The 5,957-nt window shown below is 44.4% G+C and overlaps 1 non-coding gene across 1 annotated transcript; it reads right to left on the reverse strand.

The window, feature by feature from the left end:
• Positions 1–1,973: 1,973 nt before the first annotated feature.
• Positions 1,974–2,046, reverse strand: TRNAE-CUC (transfer RNA glutamic acid (anticodon CUC)). Its single transcript has one exon. It is a non-coding gene; the product is annotated as a tRNA-Glu (tRNA).
• Positions 2,047–5,957: the final 3,911 nt, after the last annotated feature.

Below are 5,957 nucleotides of genomic sequence, written 5' to 3' on the forward strand. Positions count from 1 at the left end.
ATCACATTATATATACGATTATAGGAATCCACACCATTCTATTTCACATAAAGCTGAAAATTAAATTTCAAGTAAAAGTTTATATTTTATTATTTGGTGACACCTCACTCACCATAGCACATAATCCATAATTTAATAAATTATAGTGAATTAATTATATAAATTAATAAAGATAACTTATCTTTGTCTGCTTTTTCCCTACATGTGGGTCACACTTGTCTATTTCTTTTTATGTCTTATCATTTTTTGTTGAAATTTTGAAATTTTAGGTACTATATAGTAGTATAGTAGCAAAACTGTTTTCTGAATTTTCCCCCTCAGGGTTTTTGTTTGTTTAGTAACTTTCTTATGAAGTCTATCTCATTTGTGGTATGTGGCTATATTTTCTCACTTAAAAAAACATATATAACAGTAAATTAACATGTTACGATATTATTTCTAAGCTTGGTTTCCCAGGTCTTGTTTTTGTGTCTGCATGATTTAGTGGCCAGCAATTGATTCTTCAGAGACTGTGTTTACACACTTTTAGCCAGACAGGTTTCTACCTGATGCGGATAGATCTGTGTGCTGTTTTAAGGATGCTCTGGCTTTTGTTCTTCATAAGCCTCCTGCTGGTCCCACCCCCACCCCGCCCACCACACATGTCACCAACTCCAGGTCAGCCAGAGATAGGTGGAATGGTTGTAAGTACCTCCGTGAGTGCTCACTTCTTGCATTTCCCTATTAAATTTCTGGCTAGTCCTCTAGGCTGATGTTTGCACCAGATAGAATCACCACCTCAAAGACTGTTGTAATGTCTGACCTTCCTTGTTTGGTCACCACTGAGATTGTTGCCTGTCATTCACTGAGCACCAGGTTTTCACCTTTAGCTCCAAACTAAACCATCCCCTTCTGGCAGTGAAGCTGCTGGTCATCCAGTCTGTTCCACCTGTTAGAACTAACTATGCTAACTGATCTGAGAGGGTGAGGGAGCTTGATGGGATCAGCCCTGGGAAAATACACTGTAGATTCCAACTGTTCTCCAAAAGCGCTGGTTTTTGACGCGTCATCAATCGCTGTTGTTCGCTTTCAGTTGCTGTCCAGGGTCCTGAAATAGCTGTTACTAGCGTTCTGTATTTTAGTTGCTTTCAGAGAGAGGCTTTGGTGACCCCCTCTCATGCCAGAGGTCTACCTTACCTCAATTATTTTTGTATCCTGAGAAACTATTTTCTTACTTGTTGCACAAAGAGTTCTCGATGTATAATAATTGGCCTCTGATATTTAAAATGTGATTTTCCTTGAAGGTCAATTTCAGGCAAACTCTTTAGGAGGAGAATTTGCCTTCAGAGAAAAAAATAGCGGTGGAGCCTCTTTTAACAAACCTTGACTCAACCAATTCGCTACATCAATCCATAATTTAATTAAATATTATGTAAACCAATGAACATTGAATATGAAAAGAGAGCTATTTCTATGAAAACAAAATTACATGCTTTGAAAACTCAATAAATGTGAGTTGATAAAAAATTGCTATTGAATTGGGTGTGGGTGAGACAACTATAAATGACTGCAGAAATACAAAGCAATTTGGAAGGATTGTGTGTTCAGATTACCTCATAATTGTCCTTAAAATTTTACTTTGCTTGAAAGTAATGGAAACTGGAAACTGAAGATGTGAATTGTGAATGTGGTTTTTGAAGAAATCGATGGAGAACTTTTATCAGTGTTCTAATATTCAAAGAAAACATCTTGGCTCCACATTAAAAGTTAGCAGGAAAAAAGCATGTTTATGTTTTAAGTTACAATGAATATTTAGGGTGTTTTGTACCACTTCTTAAAAAGCAATTCCCTGCTTTAGCTAAGTCTTTAAAAAATATTTATTTATTTGGCTGTACTGGGTCTTAGTTGCAGCATCAGGATATTTGATCTTTGTTGTGGCCTAAGGGATCTTTCACTGTGACTTGTGAACTTTGGTTGTGGCGTGTGAGATCTAGTTCCCTGACCAGGGATCGAATCTGGGCCCCCTGCATTGAGAGTGTGGAGTCTTAACCACTGGACCATCAAGGAAGTCCCTAGCTAAGTTTTTGATTGACTGAATTATTACCAGTCCCAATCAGAAAGGTAATTTCTCTATGCTTCTATTGCTCAGTTAAGACCTTAACAGAGGGCTTAGTAAAGCTGGCTGCCAACTGCCTGCCTCAGATCCTCCCCGAGACCCTGCTTTGACCTTTTGAGTTAGATCAAGGCTCACCACTTCATCTCCCAGTTCACAATGGAGTTAGATAAGTTGACTAGGGTGGGGATCCTGAGGAGTCTAGAATCACTGTGTCAAGCCAGGAAAACCTTACAGAGAGAAGCAAAGAACTTCATGATCTTTCAGCTGTTTGGAAACTCTTGGTGCTTCCATGTTGACTGAAACTGCTCCTGGTCCCATCCTGGGAGGACCCGGGAGTGAGCAGCTTGATACCTAAGGGACAAATATTATCATTTCCTTGACTCTCAAGGGGGCAGATGTGAGCTTTCTGATGAATAAATTCTGATGCATATAATGGGGGACAGAAATACTCCTATCTGTCCGCTGTTGTATGCAGCAGAGTTTATGCATCCCATGTCCCATTTCCTTGTGCTAAATTGTTTCCATCATGTCTGACTCTTTGTGACCCTATGGACTGTAGCCTGCCTGGCTCCTCTGTCCATGGGATTCTCCAGGCAAGAATCCTGGGGTGGTTTGCAATGCCCTCCTCCAGGGGATCTTCCTGACTGAGGGATTGAACCTGCATCTCTTACAGTCCCCTGCATTGGCAGGCTGGTTCTTTACCGCTAGCACCACTCAGGAAGCTAATCTGAAAACACATTCCCACTGAGAAGTTAGGGAAGATTGTCCTAACTTCTGACTTTTTGAATAGACCTTTTGAAGACAGAAAAGGATTACACAAATGCGGGGTTTTAGGCACTTGTATTTGTTGATAGGGGAGAACATTTTTGTTGGCAAGACTTTCACTGCTACTCAAACACTATTACAGAGGAAGTTGCTCAGTCTTTCTAAACTCCCGACCAAGGCAGAGCTAACTGTCCTGGCCACCACAAAAAGAATGAGGCTCAGAGAAAGTGTGTAAGATTGCAATACTTTTGAAAATCTGCTTATTTTGATTAAGGGATTGAGAGATCACAGGAAACTTTTTTATGTTTTGTTGAAAGCATTGTGCTTGTTGAAATCTATATTTATATCCATTAAAAAAAAAAGAGTGGCAGAGGGAGAATTTGAAAGTTCCTTGCTTTATTGAAAGTCTTGTAGTTTAGCTGGAATAAGCTTGGTGCTTCTTATTAGCTCCTTGAGTCTGAATCTGGACCTTGATGCTCACACTTGCATCCACAGCAAGGAAACTGATGAAGATTCGAATGAACAAGTGACCTTGGGAGGACAATGGGATCCCCCTCTCTTCAGAGGCACTGGGCTCAGGAGAAGAATCTTAATAAGAGTGCTGAGATCCTGAAGGGTGTATGGATAAGAGGGTCACAGGTCAGGAGGCTTGAAGTTTTCTGTCGAGAATCAGAGCAGGACCCTTCTGTTTCGTGGGGAGAGAGGAGAAGAGAAATGACTTGGTTCACCTCCTGAGACCCCCTTTCACCTCCTGCCTCATTCTATATGTCTCCCCCCAACCCTTCCTTTCTAGCTTTTTGCAACATTACCTAATGAAGAAAGAGGGAGAGAAAAAGCCAGTGGAAGAGACGGGGGGTGCATGAGTTCCTCCCTCCTTCGTGACAGGAGAGCCCTCCCTTAAAGGAGACAATGCCACCCCCTGTCCTGTCTAAGGCTGCTTTCTCTCAAGCATCATCCATTTGCGCCATCACTTTGTGTTTCCCTTATGGCTTGCTATTGATAGAAGGCATTTTTATTCTTTCTTCCTCTCCAGTTCTGTCTCCCTCTTCCTGTTTCTCTCTCTAGCTTCTAGCTTTCGTCTGGTCCTGCTGAGAGAACATAATACCGCCTTATTTGTGACTCTGCAGTCATTTCCATGGCAACCGATCCGTGGCCCAGGTATGAGTCTGAGCCTTCGCAGTGGGATGGTGCAAGAGAAAGTCCTTTGTTAAAGCCGAGAGGCAGCAGGCTTCTTCCTACAGCCCCAGCCCAGGGAGGAACTTCTGCAGTAGTCAGAGGAGGGATGCAGCAATTCCAAGCAGGGTTCCCAGCTTTATCACATTTCCCCCAGCATACGTGAAGTACCTGTAGACCAGTACACGTACAAGTGCGCGTGTACACACACACACACACACCTTCTATTTCTGGACCTTCAGCCACACAGCATTTTTCCCTTTGAAGGGACTCAGCTTCTATACTGTGGCCAGGAACAAAAGCTTGTGTTTGAAGTGAGGGTTTCAGCCTCCTGTGTGTAGAATGGGAATGGGGGTGGGGGGTTGCCAGCAAGGACAAGGATGGATAAAAGGTCATGAGGGTGGTGATGTGGGAATGAGGAAGACACTTCAGAGCTCCTAATTCAATGATGACTAAGAGAGGAGGGGAAAGAAGGTTTCAGCTGGGGAGTTCTTAACACAGATGCTCAGACAGTACTCATTACTGTGCAGTGGGATTTATACACAGTAAAATGATATGAAATGGCAAGAGAGCCTCATTTTTCTCCTCACTCATCTCTCCTTTCATTTTTCTATCCCTTTCCTGTGGATCTCTGCTTTTTGTTCTGTTCCATTTGAGTGTGGGTCAAGGGAATACCATTTTGTGGGTACCTAGCTGCTTAGTCATGTCTGCCACTTTACAGCCCCATGGACTGTATAGCCTGCCAGGCTCCTCTGCCCATGGAGTTTTCCAGGCAAGAATACTGGAGTGGGGTGCCATCTCCTCCTCCACGGGACCCTTGCAACCCAGGGATTGAACCTGGGTCTCTTGCATCTCCTGCATTGGCAGGTGGTTCTTTACCACCTGGGACGCCCTCACCATTTTGGGAAGATGCTAGAATAATCCTAGTCAAAGTCCTAAGGCCCCTCTTTGTGTTTCTGCCCTCCCTTCAACAGAGCTCTTGAACTCAGATGAAGAGAAGGCGAGGGAAGGGGTCTCTTGCCTGTTGCTCCTGAGAAACGTCTGCTCGTGGAAAATAAATGGAACATGCTGACGTCTGGAGCCAAGAGGGCAGCCCAGGTTTGCACTGCAACCTGGATGAGTTTATCTTTATTAAGCAGATATATAGAGGCCCGGCTCGTTCCCAAACATCTCCACGGTCATACGCTCCCCATTTCTTTTATTGATCTGCCTGTCTAAATGAGTACTTCTAAACTCGGTGGGAGTTTTCCAATTAGATAAAAGGCAATTCATGTCGCCTGCTGCCTCCACGCTGCACTAACAGCCCCAAACCAAGAGAGCATATTCAAGGCTTCTTGGCAGAACAACCTGCTTTAATCAAGGCGGCCTCCTCCTGAGCACCCTCGTCTGCAGGACATTTCTCTTCCCATGCAGAGGTTTTTCTTTATTGGAGGTGGAGGAAAATGGGCTCCTTCTCCGGGAGTAGGGTTTCCAGGTGAGCTGTGTAGTTACTGGAGAAGAGGCGGTGCTCGCTCCCTGGGCTGGTGCTGTTGAAAAGGCTGTCTGGCAGTTATTTTTAGGTCAAGCAGTGATTCAAGGGTTTCGTGTTGTCTGAGACTCCTGCTGGGAGCTCTGGCCTTGGACCTGCCCAGCATCCTACCTGTCCCCAGATAGGTCTTGGGGAGCCCAATGTTCTTTGGGCTTTTCCCCCTGACAGGAGGGTTGAAGAGAGGATGGGGGATGGGAGGGTGCCCCAGAGGTGGGCCCTTTCATCCCAGGATGTGTGTCACTTGTCCATGGGTGAATACAGGTGGCCCAAAGTCTGGACCTCTGCAGGGGCCTCCCATGGCCTCCTGTAGCTGGCCCAACCCTTCCACCTGAGTTCAAGGTCCTTTTGGCAAGGCAACCTCATTTCTCTTGCCTCTTCATCCTTTTCATTCTGGCC

The sequence above is a fragment of the Capricornis sumatraensis genome, chromosome 10 (genome assembly GCF_032405125.1).
Source record: "Capricornis sumatraensis isolate serow.1 chromosome 10, serow.2, whole genome shotgun sequence".
Classification (NCBI taxonomy): Eukaryota; Metazoa; Chordata; class Mammalia; order Artiodactyla; family Bovidae; genus Capricornis; species Capricornis sumatraensis.